General features: G+C 49.5%; 1 long non-coding RNA gene across 2 annotated transcripts in view; it reads right to left on the minus strand.

The window, feature by feature from the left end:
- LOC144174459 (uncharacterized) overlaps positions 1 to 15,221 on the minus strand; it is a 202,275-nt gene that overhangs the window by 43,117 nt on the left and 143,937 nt on the right. The window contains exon 4 of one of the 2 annotated variants that reach the window (XR_013323476.1): positions 377 to 504. The exons of the other annotated variant lie outside the window; for it this stretch is intronic. This is a non-coding gene — a long non-coding RNA (uncharacterized LOC144174459). The remainder of the gene's footprint in view (positions 1 to 376; positions 505 to 15,221) is intronic. 2 annotated transcript variants of the gene reach the window in all.

Below are 15,221 nucleotides of genomic sequence, written 5' to 3' on the forward strand. Positions count from 1 at the left end.
TACGCAAAGTATTGTTATGGAACAAAAAGCTGAAGATTAGTTCCTGAAAACACCATTCCATATCTACAAATTGCTCAACAGACGACGATGCAAAGCCATAAACTTGTCAATTGAATGCAACGTGCGTTAGAAGTGCAAAATACGCATCTGGAAGAAAAAGAAACGGACATATCAGCACACCTAAAACACCCAAAAATGCAGCTACGGAGCGAATACTCATCCGCTTATCAATTATACAATTAACCACCGAACAAAATGAAATCCCGTCAGCTAAGACGCCGATTTTCAAGAACGTTCGTTCCCGCAGAAACGAGTCAGTCCAACTTACTCCGGTAAGAGTAGGAATAAGCACCGAGACGTACAATACGGAACTTACTTTTCTATTCATGTATCTCCGAGATTTATAACGGGTATCAGGTTGCTCGCCCTCCAAACCATCATTATTGCATTCCCAAATCGATCCCTCCAGCGGCCGACCAGTCTCTATTACCAGCGAGCGGTTCCCTGAAAAGACAGAAAGAAAAACAGAATTGTGGACTGGTTATATATCCGCGGAGATTCAATTCGCTCGGGTGCGGGCACTTGTATAGACCGCGGCGCAAACCTAATTGGAATTTCGATCCCAGGCCCGGCGCGCCTCGGTGTCCAGAGCCCATTGGGCCGGCAGGCAGGCCTTCGACCGGTCAGCGTCGGCGGCCGGTCCTGGGCCACTTGTCCGAAGAAAGTGGTTCTCTCCTATACGCGCTGCCTTAAGCGGCGCCCATCGACCCGTGCCAGATGCGGACGTCATCTCTCGGACGACGCGGCTGGCACTGTCATCAAGAAACCTCGGGCCCAAATCGCTTCCGCACCCGCGAGCGCTCTTCCCGGCACTGCCCATCGGCTACGAGAGCCCAAATCGCGCATTTCGGACACCGGGCAGCCGGACAAACTCGCGAGAGGCGCGAGCAGCCGAAAACGCGACAGATTTGATCAGCAGCAGCAGACGGATCGGTGCTCCCGATTTCCGTTTTCGCGACTCCGCGAGGACGGTGATCTAATATCGAAGCTGTGCTGCTGCGCTTCAGTCTCTGCGTGAAACGAATAAAGAGAGAGAGAAAAAAGAAACGTTTAGGCGTGCTGGCCAGCTGCTGAGACATGGCAAGTTGAAAAAAGTGATGAATTTGACACTTGCTATATGCACGGTCCCACGGAGATTATGACTTCCAGAAACGCAGACATTTTTGACTGTCAGGGGTACGTTCGTTGAAGGTCTAGGACGAGGAAATAAAATTTTCTGCGTACAGAGACAGACAGAGAGAGAGAGAGAGAGAGAGAGAGAGAGAGAGAGAGAGAGAGAGAGAGAGAGAGAGAGAGAGAGAGAAGAGAGGGGGAGGGGAATTTTTTTACCGACGAAGTCAGGCCCGCGCACTGCAGAGTTAGTTGCTTAAAATGGTTGTAGAAATGAAATCACGAATAAGCGCGCACGCACGCACGCACGCACACGCACGCACGCACGCACGCACGCACACACACACACACACACACACACACACACACACACACACACACACACACACACACACACACACACACACACACACACACACACACACACACACACACACACACACACACACACACACACACACACACACACACACACACACACACACACACACACACACACACACACACACACACACACACACACACACACACACACACACACACACACACACACACACACACACGAGCTAAGGAGGTAAAAACCGAGACGGAATGACAAAAATGCACACAGATCTACAGAAAGATGGAGGGAGAATAAGTCACATGCGGGCTTTCAGTCCGAAGCCTTTTAGCAAGCCCAAAAGAGCTCCCGTACTCCGCAGCACACTGTAGATGGTTTCCCAGTGGCCCTAAGCGTTTTTCACACAAATATACCCTACGCTACAGCAGCCTTCCCAATGTCGCCCACACCGACGGGGAGTGTGTGCGTGTCTTCCCGTACGCCGCCAGTACGACCAGAAGGGGATTCAACCTCGGTCCCAGCTTGTACAGAATGTGTGTTTCGTGAAAGCCACCTTAAGGGACGCGCAATGTGCTATTAGGCTATGTTCAGAGTACCGACGCAAAAGCCATATCGTGTTGTATGGACGTAAGAAAACCGCGTGTCACGGAGTTCAGTTGGCTGAGACGTGAAATGACGTCATTCTTTAACGTTACTACGACAGTTGCGGCAACAGTCTGAACCCGGCACTCTCGGCGTGTCTTGGTAGAATTTTTTTTTTATTTTTACCAATTATGGAAAGAGAAAACGTGAATATTATGTGCCGTTTTTATTTAATACCCTTCCTTCAGATCTAACTAAAAAATCCTGCTTAAAAAAATGTAAGGAAGACTATAAAGAGATGGTGCCTTTTTTCATCATAACGTGACACATTTCTTGTAGATGAAAATGAATTGTGACTGTTATTGACTCGTGTGCAAAAATGCATTGTTGTATAGTGCCTTCGATATTACACTTTATCTTTGCTTTGCTTGTCTTTTTCTTACTGTTTTTTTTTCTTCTTTTTTTTTCAAACATACCAGTCCAGTACGCATTTATCTTCATGATGCCGCTTGTCCTTTTTTGTCACTTTCTTTTCGTTTTTTTATACGTCAATGGCTACTTGTCATCGCTATCCATATTTTTACGTTTTTGCTTGTACTTTGTTCCCTTTCCACAAAACCACCTCTACTGCCCGTCTGGTCGGGTGCAGCTGTTCTGCCTGCCTTCCCAAAAGCACTGCGTGCTTAGGAAAGCAAGGAAACCCATGTACCACTATGATGTGCAATAAACTATCCACCTATCTATCTGATGTATTTTTATAAAAAGAAACTTGCGGCATGAGGAATGTGTAATGGGGGTCGACAGCGTAGAGGTGGCGTATCGCATGTCCTGATCGCACCTTGCTGCACTTGCATGCACCATGCCATCGTGGCAAGAAACCCGCTGGCGTCCTTGCCAGACAAAGGAATGTCCCTCACAGGCCTTTTGGTCAGAGAACAGTGCCGTAATGTCTGGGAAACCGCTGCTAAAGAGACGTAATATGTACATCCTGAACTACCTTAGCACGCAGCACGTTGATTTCGCAGACTAGTTGATCATTCTTTCGCTTTCCGGGCGCTTGTAACAACACCGAGATCTGGATCGCAATCGCTGTGAACAGAAGCGAAGCTCCGAAGTTCGGCGCAGGGACTACAGACGACATCAAGCTGAATTGCTTTGAGGTGCAATGAATGAATAATGAAATAGAATATCCGATGTTACTATAACTTCCCTGCTGCAATGTCTAAAGGCGAATTGACCGAAAGAAAAAAAAAAACCTCGCGTTGCCTCGATACCCAAGAAATGCTGTTACACACTTCATTGTATGCGGAGTAAATGATCGGCAATTTATTTTGGGTCAAAAAGGTGAAACTGCGACGCCGTCCGGTGACCGGTGACCTGTATCGCTGTCTACCACTTTGAAATCACCAATGTAGGAGCTGGTACGCATTATTCTTGCAATTCGTAAGTTTGTGTAGCTCAGCTTTTGTAATATACCAACCAGACCCTAGCGATACGAGTTGAGATGTCTTTATTTATAAGCTTCGTTTAATCTTACGATTGGGGGAAAACATTGGCACAGCTTGCACTAATGGTTCAAGGCTTGAGAAACAGCGAATCTGGGGTCAACCTAGTATTTTTCCGGTTTTACTAAGTTTTGAAAGGTTTTGCTAGGATTTACTACATTTTACTAGGTTTTGCGATGTTCTTGCCAGGCTAGGCCAAGTGTTGAGGGGTAAGGCCAGTTTTAGCCAGATTTTGCAAGGTTGTTCCGGTCGGTCCCCCACACTGACAGCGGATCCCCGGGGTGAAGAAGCTAGGTCGACCCCCAGCTCCGCCGTTTCTCCAGCCTTGCACCACTTGCGCAAGTTGCTCCATTTCTTGCATTTTATTAGCCCAAGAAAGTCTATCACCTTTAATGATATAGTAAGGGGTTCGCATACGCATATACCCCTTGTGCTCACACTCGAGCTGGCGCGAAAGCCGGCTGCCCTGTTATAATACCCTATCTGCGGTGGTGCACCCTTTACAGGTGACACAATTTTTTTTTTTGCTAACGCCACCAGACCAAGCTTCGCTGTTCAAAATGTCCCAACTCCGAGAATGAGGGCTCCGCTCGTAAAGAGTGCGTAAAGCACTGGCAGCACCTGAGATAACTTTAGGAGCGCAGCTCTGCTGATGGAAAACTTGGTACGAGGACGCTTGCGCGTCATGAAAGACGAAAAAAAAAAAGAAGAGCTAAACTCAAACATCCTGAAGCTCAGGAGACCGGTTGTATACGGTTCGTTTATCTTCGTCTCTACACACTCGTGCGAGATGCGCGGCAATTCAAGAGCGAGAAACAAAGGGAGAAGAAAACGAGACACTCCGTATGAACAGCAGAATGTAAACTGCGCAGTGCCCGGCGCATTTTTTCCCATCGAGTTTCCCGGAAACGAAAGTGGCTTTCGTGACAGGGATTTTTAAGAGCCGCCGCGGAGGATCCCATTCTTCCGCGTCAGTGCTGTAAAGAAGACTTGCTTTCGTGTAGCCGGCTCTGTTGACGCTCCTTCGCCACTCGAATGTTCAACAACAACAACGAACAAACACCCAAAGACATGTGCGAGAAAAGTTGAGGGGGCAGTCAAGGGGACCGCGTCCGTGCGTCGCCTTATTGCTTCGCTGTCGGTGAAAAAACACTGGCGGGCGTCGCGCGGGAAAACCACTTGACAAGTTACGTCAGCGACAAAGAAACATGCCATTTTCCCTTCGGCCACCCCTATTATACGCGTCGCGCCTACGTTGGAAAGAACGCAAGAACGAAGGCGAAACACGCTTCGCACTTTCAATCGACGGCGACAATCTCGCGAGACTTCCAAGCGACGATGCCTTGACGTTGCCCACGGTTGAGCACGCGCGCGCTGTCGAGTCAACAAGACGCTTCCAGAAGCAGTGCCGAGCCGACGCGGGAAAAACAAAAAAAAATATTCAAATTGCGAAAGAGGCGAATGAAGTGAAGCAAAAAATGGGCACGAGGGGCGGATATTCGACTCAAACCGAAAAAAGAAAGAGGAATGAGTTCAAACAGAGCTACGGAAGGAATCTCGCGTTCGGCTTGCTCGCGAGAAATCGCGACTGTTCCCCTGTGGGAGCTGGCAAGCAACGAATGCCTATAGGGACGACTTGCGCGCCATAGCCGCACCAGTACAGCGGCGCCGAATAGGTGGCGACACGCCCCCCACTCGCGAGCACAGTTCACGAAGCGAAAAACCGGGAAAAGGACGAAGCAGAAAAAAATAACGCACAAAAAAAAAGAATAAGTAATCAATCGAATGAAAGAGTAAGAGAAGTATAGGATGTTGGGAAAGGAATGTCGTGACGGTGGCGACGATGAGCTATACGCAGGCTCCGCTGCAAACACCATAGTCGCCTGGGGAATCAACAAGATCATAACAGAGACACGGCTTGTCGAGATTCGAAGTGAAAGTATTCGCCGTATTCGGTGGGGGAAACAGTGGCACCAGATTGGAAAACAGGAACGAACCGTAATCACACCGAAACCAGCAACTGCACAAAAACAGAAAGCACGAAGAAGAACGCCATCAGGCTTCAGTTCACGCAAACAACACACACATTCACAGAGACATGAACGAAGAAAGGGAACTGCAGGAATCGAGATCGTTGTAATAGCACGGCTCTTGGGCTGCTAATTTCCCAAGGGGAGAGACCCGAACGGGCGGAGAGGGAGGTGGAAAGAAGCCGCGAGAGAAAGCAAACAGCAGCGGGACGGAAAGACCGCACGGTAGCCAAGGGCCAACGCAGTTTCACGATTTCCTCGGTATTGGCTTTGCTGGATCGCCATTGCAGTCCTATTTATCGTTCGTTGGGGCGATATACACAATAGTCGAACAGCTCAGCTGCGGCGCAAACACACGCACACGTACGCTTGTTAAGCCGAATCAGCGTACACTTTTGAAAAGGGGGTGCGAACTGGTTTAGTTTATAGATATTCAGTTGAAAACTCAAGGCTCTTGCATAAAGCTGACTCCATTGCCGGAAACGCTCTCAGAAATGATGACTTGGTCTATAAGTAGCCTCTCTTTCATCCACTCCCATTCTGCTCTTCAGAATGTGTCGACGTTTTCTCGCCCACTTCTGATGTGGGCACTCAGGGTATTATGATCTTATGCGCAGCTGCTGAGACCTGTCTGCACCCATGTCACGTACACCGCTAATTTTAAGAATCCCGTGCGAGAGTATGCTATGGCCCCATGCCACTAGCACGCGGAGCGAACGTTACAGACATCTTAAAGAGGTTACGCGTAAAACATTCTGCACTCGATGCATGTGGAGTCAAAGAAAGAGCGGTAACGGGCTTCCTAACAGCAACTGCGGGCTTCCTAGCATTTTTTTTTCTCCCTAATAAATGTTTTTACCGCTTTCAACGCGCAGCAGACGGGTTTTGTCCGGCTAATTCCACGAAGTTGCTCGCTGCCTGTCGGTGGCAGTCTCACCGGCGCAGAAGAGTTGTCGCGAGTCGGGAAGCCTGCAGGCGAGTCCTGCTAACTAGGCAGAAGAAGCCCGGTCCGAGCGAAGGGAGAGGGGGAGCCGTTTCTCCTCCGCGCATCCTGATGACGGTGCTACCTAGGAAGGGGGCGGCGGCCCCTGGCCAGAAACTAATCATAGAGCGGGGAAAAAGCTGCGCGCACGGACGCAGGCGTTAATCTTGTAATTAGGCCTTGCTCATTAAGGTTCGCGACCGGAGAAGAGATCACTCGGAGCCGCCGCCAGGACACGGCTCCTCTCCCGCTATGGATGACACACGTGCACAGGTCGCACTAATCTTTCGCCTTCCTCGCTGCGAGGCCTAGCGGGGGAGGCCGGGCTGGAACGCAGCGGGGGGCGGGCGTCCTGCGCGCTGCTGTGTCTGCTTCGAAGGAAGAAAACTTTTCAGGCAGGCCGCTGAGCAAATGAATTAGCTCGGTGCCGTGACGCCACACGCGGCAGGTGATAGCTGTGCATTCGTAAGGATGAGGTGGGCGAATTGGGAGAGCTGGTAGCACGGTGCGTCTGATTTACATGCAGTCCGTTTCGACTTGACGCGATGCGTTTGGGAGGGCGTGGACAGAAGTTCGGAAGCGCGGCGTCTAACTGAAACCAACGATTGAAGTTTGTGTAGACCTCGTTTACGGCATGACGTCATAGAGGCGGGGTGAAGCACTGGCTTGGCTTCGGTGGCGAGTGCCATCGAAATTGCGGAGATACAAAAACATGGGCTGTACCTAGGGCGAATGTCTATATGCCTACATTACTTTGTTTGCAAGCATGAAGGAGTGATTTCGTAATATTCTCGTTAGTTGTAAACCTAGTTTTAAAAGCAGGAATGCTTGCTTATTAAGTGCTCCGCCCCAATGTTTTTCGACGGCATAAATGTATATTACGCTTCGCTCCTTACGTTATTGTTCAGCTTGTTTGTAACGAATATCTTTTTACATAACAGTAGAAGCTTCTACGAATTTTATGTGATTTTATGAAGTGGCAAATTATAAGAAAAGAGCAAAGGCAGCAGGTGTAAAAAAATTCAGTATAAGGGGTAATCGGCGACAAGATGAGGACAGATGATGCTAGTTTGAAAGACCAACCCCATCTGGAGATACGGGTAGGAAAGAACTGTGGCACCAAGGCGCCGGTGTCTGCATCAAACAGGATGGTTTCTGATATACCTTACAAGCTATGGCCGATAATGTTCGGTTGTTTTTGTGCTATCATCCAAATTCTGCAACAGAACTTCAGGTAAAAACAATTGTTTGTCGATTGTGGAACTAAACACATTTGTCATTGGAAGTGGAAACGATTCGAGCTTACCACGTCGGTGAGACAATGCCTCTGCAGTGACCTATGATTCCCTCATGAAAAACTGGTCGCGTACATGCTTGCTTCGCTGCGAATGACATCGGAACACAATAAAGTTTCTGCCGCCTCAGCCACGTATTGTACTTCCCCCTCTTCCAGCTTCCTCCTCTGTCATCTGCTCATCCCCGTATTCCCAGCCACATTTCCTACTCATCCTTCCTCTCTCTCCCTCCCTTCATTTCGCTTCATCTCTACTTCCACTAGATTCGTACTCTTCCCACTTTCACTTTCCCCCCCCCTCATGTCCTCTCATCTACATCCACAAATCCCCCCCCCCCCGGACCCACTCCCGCTCTTGTCATCTCTCCACTCCCCCCCCCCCCCACCCCCCCTCTATTGCCCCCAACCTGCCTCCCCGTCTCATACTAACTCTCCTCGACCCGAAACAACATGTCTCTCTCTCCCGAGTCATATCCTTCCTCCCCACTACCCGTATCATCCTCTCCATCTTCCCCTTTCCTCCCGTCCTCACATCACTTCCCGCAACGCACCTCCACTCTCCTCGCCCTTCTCCTTCTTAGTTTTATCCCAAAAAATGGGTCGTAGAAAGGAACCCAGTGTCTCAGTTTTTCTGAATGCTTGCACTACAAGAAAAGTGAACCCTGAACAACAAGTGCGTCTACTTTAGTACTTCTTTCGAGCAGCGTTAAAGCCTAACGTCGCGAAAGCGGGTAGTGTTAATATAACGCCACCATCAACGTCTCAGCAATCGAAATTCCACCAGGGTCGTCGACACGGTGCGGGCGCACGAGTGAATGCAAGTGGGAAAGGAGTTTGGTGCTTTCGTAAGTGTAGAAATGAAGAAATATCGCGAACTCCTCCTCTATCTGCTGGCGACATAAAGCAAGGAAGAAGAAAAAGCGAGCGCAGAAAAACTAAGCTCGCGAGCTTCGCTAGTTTTCAGAGAACATCCGCTGTCAGTGCTTCAGCCCTCGGGAATGTCGGTGCGCGAACTAAATGGAGAGGGAGATCGAGGGTCATGCAGAGAGATAATAAAATAAGACTCACAAAACAGCCTTCTTACAAAGACCGAACTCGATCGGAGACAATAAATCCGAGTTTTTGCGCAGACGTGCGGAAACTGCAAGGAAAAAATCCTTATAAACTCCCTCCCCCCATACAGAACAGCTCTCGAAGGCCAACCAGGAGACACAGTGGATCCGCACGTGTTAACGTGAAATCGCATCGAGAAAAAATAAGGCGTTAAGAGTATTACCCAAACCAAACGAATAACAAAAACGAAGGATGACACCTCGCGAATCTCTTTTCATAAAAAACAAAGCTAGGAAGAAGAAAACACAAATCGAAAAAGAAACCGAGAAAAAAAGCTTCTGAGAGAAGCGTGCAATACACGAAAGGCGAAAAACAAACCAAACAAGAGACAGAATCCAGCTATGAGATTACTCACTGCCTGAAACTTCGTGCCACGTGCCTTGAACTGGATTCAGTTTTGCCATTTCCTGCCATGCTGCACTCCTTGGGATTTTTCCTTCAAGACGGCATGTGTGCGGGGGTAGGGATTGGATAGAGTTTATGTACACTATCTTTTTTTCTTTCTCTCTTGCGCGCGCACGCGCGCTCTTTCTCTCTTCCAGTGCTCAAACATCGCACCAGTGCTATGCTAACGTACAGAGACAAGATGCCCTCTGCCTGCTACCGGCAGTGTTCGCCCGCATCGTCGCAGAAGCAGCAGCGCCATGCAGTAGACCAACAACTCGCGCGTCAGGAATATGAAATCGGGCCACCGTCGGAAGCCCGCACAGCAAGACCTGCTGTAATAGGAGAAAAAAAACAATAAAGACAACACTTGCGTGGCGACTGAACGCCAAAGATACGGTTCACCCACACAATTTTTTTAGCACGAAAGTGTTTTATTCCATAATACACCAACATCTGAGTGACGTCATATCCGTCACGGAAGTGACGCCAGTGCAACGAAACAAGCGGCCTGAAAAGGGTGCACCCCTGCAAAAGACTTCATTGGCGTAATATTTGTCACGGAAATGACGTCAGTACACCTTTGCCGATGCGACCCGCCAACAGGACGTCGCTCGCCAAACACACCCACAAGACAGCCGCCGACACGCAATTTGGGCCGCAAATCATGCTCTGCAGCAGATTTCGCTGCACATTTCACTTTCTTGTTTTGCCGATTCCTATAACGGAGGAATAAACCACAATTTTTTGTCATCAAGCATTACATTCCCGGAAAATTTTTCTCGGACAATAATTTTGTTGTCAAGATGCCAGTTGGAAGCGGATTGCTGCCTGGTCAGGCTGCCAAGCTGTCAGGTCAAGAAAATCAGAAAACAAAAACACTAAAAGCTCTTCCGGTGAGAAAAGGAGGCGTCAAGCTAGAAACCAATGGCCCGCTGTCGACCTCGATGTACGTAAACGCAGCTCTATCCTTGCACCGATAACTGACTGTGAACAAGGATTCCTCATAGAATCCGAAACGGCGGTTGTTAACGCACAGCGTTAAGAGCCCCGTAGCACAAAAAGACGGCGTCGTTGACAGTGAGCGAAAAATTCAGGTAGCGCTGTCTTGCAGCGCCGTCTTGCGGCGCCTGTTGAAACCGAGAATGCCAAGACGCTTCCCGAATAGATGGCGCTGTGAGCAAGAGCGAGAAATTCACACGTATCGTGGGCACCGTGTGCGATTCACGAGCAAGCGGACGATAATGTGGTGCGAAAAGCCCATAAATGCTATCGTAGTGTACGCTTAAGCGTCTTCCCAATTTTGTTTCCAGTTTAGTTTTTATTGATGTGTGACTGTGGTCGGCCGCCCTCAAACCAATTACGTGTTTCGGCCTGAACACTGAAGTTCAGGCGTTAACACGTACAGCAATTTGAAATAACACTTAGTGTTCTAAGAGGCATAAAAAATTTCAACAAAGAGTGTTTTTTTTTAACACGAAAGTGTTTTATTCCCGGATACACAAAGGTTTCAGTGAGGTCATATCCGCCACGGAAGTGGCGCCAGTACAACAGAGCAAGCGGCCTGTAAAGGGTGTACCCCTGCACAAAGGGTCTTCTTGTGGGGAGGCAACCTTTAGTACTAAAGAGTACGTTATACTTAGGGTAGACGAAGTAAAGAAGGCTTTGAAAGAAATGAAAGGGGGCAAAGCACCTGTTGAAGATCAGATAACAGCAGACCACTTGAAAGATGTCGGGTACATTGTACTAGTAAAGCTGGCAAACCTGTACACGCAATGCCTAATGACCGCAAGGGTACCGGAATCTTGGAAGAACGCGAACATCATACTAATCCATAAGAAAGGTGACATGAAAAACTTGAAAAAAAAATCACCATCTTCCCGTAGGGGAACCCTGAGTAGTATGCGAAGCAGCCATGGGGTCGGCTCAAGTTCCCATTAGTTTCCAGTTCGATTGCGGCGTTGCGTCCTCACTTGCGGCGCCGCGCGCGCGCAGCGCCGCGCGCGCAAAAAGCGGCGCCGCAAAAACCCGTTTGCGGCAAGATTCCTCTGCCGCAAAAAAATAGCGCAGGACCCCATTTTTCGCGGCAAGGCGCTTTGCGGCAAACTCGGCGAGCCAATCAGCGCCGGGTCACGTGAGCTGCGAGGTCAGTGCTCTCCTCGGGGAGGTTGGCCGGTGTGGAGAGACGGCGAGGCCTCAGATCCGTTCTTCCCTGCTCCCCCGTTAGTAGTGGGTGAGGACCGGTTTGCAGAGCCGCCGCCGCCGCTTTTGCGCGCGCGCGCTCCCAGTAGTGTGGTCTCCAAAAAGCGGCGGCGTTTTTGCGTGCGCGGCCCTGCGCGCGCGCGGCGCCGCAAGTGAGGACGTACCTTTAGGGGAGCGGAGCGCGCGCGCGCGTCATTTATACCGCGAAGCTTTAGTGGCACCCCCAGCGGAGTATGCAGCGGCTACCGGCACGTCTCTAACCCTAAGCTGCTTCGCATTATCGCGTGCGGAGCCGCAGGTGTTGCCATTCGTTGCGCCATCCCGGAGAGGAGAGGAGCGTCGGAAAGGAGAGGAGGAATGCCTCGCATACTACTCAGGGTTCCCCTACGGGAAGATGACGACGGTGGTTGAACGCGAAGCTATCTCGTGATAGATTCTTTGGTTGACAAATCCCTAGGAGCATCCTGCCACAATCATCATCAGCGGTGCCTGGCCAGGCATGCGCAGTGGGGGTGTGGAAGCCGCACAACGGCGCCCACACAACGGCGGAGAGAACAGGTTTCACCATAAGCTGCTTCAGATCTAAATTTACAGGCCGATCAGCTTACTGTCAGTCGTCTACAAGGTACTTACCAAGGTAATCGTTAACAGAATTTCTGCAACCTTAGATTTCAGTCAACCTAAAGAACAAGCAGGGTTCCGAAAAGGTTATTCAACAATGGACCATATTCACACGATCAATCAGGTGATAGAGAAGTGCGCTGTGTATACTGAACCCCTATATATAGCCTTCATAGATTATTAGAAAGCATTTGACTCGGTCGAAACCCTAGCACTCATTCAGGCATTACGGAAACAGGGGGCAGATGAGCATTATGTAAGAATACTAGAGGATATTTACAGTGGGTCCACAGCTACCATCATCCTCCATAAGGAGAGCAGTAAAATACCTATAAGAAAGGGCGCCATACAAGGAGACACAATCTCTCCAATGTTATTCACAGCATGTTTACTAGAAGTATTCAGAACGTTGGATTGGGAACAGGTGGGAGTAAGGGTTAATGGGGAATACCTCAGTAACCTCAGATTTGCTGATGGCGTTGCCTTGCTAAGTAACTCGGGGGACGAATTGCAAAGCATGCTTTCCGCACTAGGCGAACAGAGTAGAACCGTGGGCCTGAAAATTAATATGCAGAAAACTAAAGTAATGATCAATAACCTCGGGACAGCACAGCAGTTTGAGATAGGTGGCGAGGCAGTGGAAGTGGTAAGCGAATATATCTACTTAGGCCAAGTTGTGACCCCAGATCCCAACCATGATGCAGAGATAATTAGAAGAATCAGAATGGGGTGGGGTGCATATGGCAGACATTCTCATTTAATGAATAGCAGCCTACCATTGTCGCTGAAGAATAAAGTGTATGACAGCTGCATCTTACCGGTACTCATCTACGGGGCAGAAACTTGGAGGCTCACTAAGAGGGTTCAACTTAAACTGAGAACGACTCAGCGGGCAATGGAGCGGAAAATGATAGGTGTAACATTAAGGGACAAGAAGAGAGCGGAGTGGGTCAGGGAGCAAACACGTGTTAAGGACATATTAGTACAGATTAAGAAAAAGAAATGGACGTGGGCAGAGCATGTAATGCGAAGGCAAGGTAACCGCTGGTCATTAAGGGTAACAGAGTGGATCCCTAGAGAAGGCAAGCGTTGCAGGGGGCGGCAGAAAGTTAGATGGGCAGATGAGATCAAGAAGTTTGCGGGGATAAATTGGTCACAGTTGGCACAGGACCGAGGTAATTGGAGAATAATGGGAGAGGCCTTTGCCCTGCAGTGGGCGTAGATAGGCTGATGATGATGATGATGACAAAACACCACGAAACACAGGTGCTGTGCCAAGCAAGATGTAAAGCCAGGTGCAAAGAAACTACCACCAACCGCCTCGAACTAACCCCGACGGCACTAACGCGGACATTGTGAAGTATGTTCGTTGGCATTAAAAAAACACAAAGCTACTGCACAACAAACACAGTATTGAACGTCTTCCTTCTCTTCCATAAATAAAGCGGCCAGCGCTTCTGGCCTGGTTGATGTAGACACCAACGTCGACCCAAGCAAATGCACTCGTTCCAAGATGGGCGCTGGCAACCAGGTCAAACCAAACAACGCGGCAGTGGTCGCGCAAGAGCGAGGACATGTGAAAGAACAAGAAGCCGATGGGCAAAAGCGGGCGACAGCAACTGTGAGCAAGTAACGGAGAGAACAAGAGGTCCCCTAGCCTGGCAGCCAGCGCGCCGGGCGGCCAACACATCGTAAATTTTCCGCCGTCCTACCCCCGGCCATCCCTTTCACGCGGAGGCTGCCGGTCCGGCAGCGACTGCCACCAGGAACGACTACGACGGAAATCGGAGGCGCAGACATACACCGCTAGGTCACACCTAAGATGCGAGCACAGGCCGTATAGCTGCGTCCTCAGCCCACTGAAAGCTCCTGTTCATCTTTCTCGAGGTGGTGATACGGGTGAATATCAAAAGAGCGAAATTCGCGCTTGAAATAGTTTTCGGGTAGAAACCGATGTAGCGGGAAAGTATGGAGTGTCAGGGTCTGCTTTCAGCTCGGGCGTGAGGAGTGTTTCCGTCCCGATTCCTTATCTCTGTTCGCGAAGGAGCGCTCTCCCTTGGCGACAGGGAGAAACGGCCGCCCTCCTGCGCATCCAAACAATACGACACCGCGAGTGGCGAAAGCAAAGCTTTTCCAGCAGCGCAGCGCGGTGCAGCGAGAAAGCGCACCGCACGAGGCAATTTTGTATTCTTTTTGGGTGGGTTCCTTGTGATTTTTTTTTCAAGGCCGTTTCTGGGAATTTGCTTTTGTATCCGCCTTTGCTGTTTTCATTTGGTTTATGTCTTCTTTTGCGGGCGTTTCACATCATGAACCGCCATGGTGTAGTGTTGCAATACGCTCCGAGGCTCTACCCCGCTCCACTTGTGGGTTATTTTACACTTAGTGGGATGTTCTGCTGCGCTGCAGGTAAAACGAGCCGCAGTCAGGAGCGCTAAACATGCACCTCGAAATCCAAAAAATGTGCTGAGGATCGCAGCAAATACTAAGAAAATTATGGTTGATTTTTCTGCGACAGGAATCGGTAAAACACGAAAGCGAAATATGCAGCGAAATCTGCAGCTGAGCATGATTTGCGAGTCGGCGGCTGTCTTGTACTGTCGGCCGTCGGTGTGCTTGGTGAGCGACATCCTGCTGGCGGGTCCCTTCGGCAAAGGTGCGCTGCCGACATTCGCATTCCGGATATGAAGTCAGGAAAGTCTTGGTGTATCCCGGCAGAAAACACTTTCGTGTTAAAATATAAAACCCGAAAACGAACAACCCTAAATATAACGTACTCTTTAGTACTAAAGGTTGCTTCCCCGCAAGAACACCCTGTGTGCAGGGGTGCACCCTTTAGAGGCCGCTTGCTTCGTTGTACTGGCGTCATTTCCGTGACGGATATGACGTCATTGAAATTTGTGTATCCCGGAATAAACCACTTTCGTGTTAATATTGCCGCATGATATCGTCTTTACTGCGCGTGAAAACATTTAAAAAATGGCAGCGCAGTGGAAGAAAT

This window comes from Haemaphysalis longicornis, unplaced genomic scaffold, assembly GCF_048455015.1.
Source record: "Haemaphysalis longicornis isolate Haplotype H1 unplaced genomic scaffold, Haemaphysalis longicornis Haplotype H1 scaffold_3, whole genome shotgun sequence".
Taxonomy (NCBI): domain Eukaryota; kingdom Metazoa; phylum Arthropoda; class Arachnida; order Ixodida; family Ixodidae; genus Haemaphysalis; species Haemaphysalis longicornis.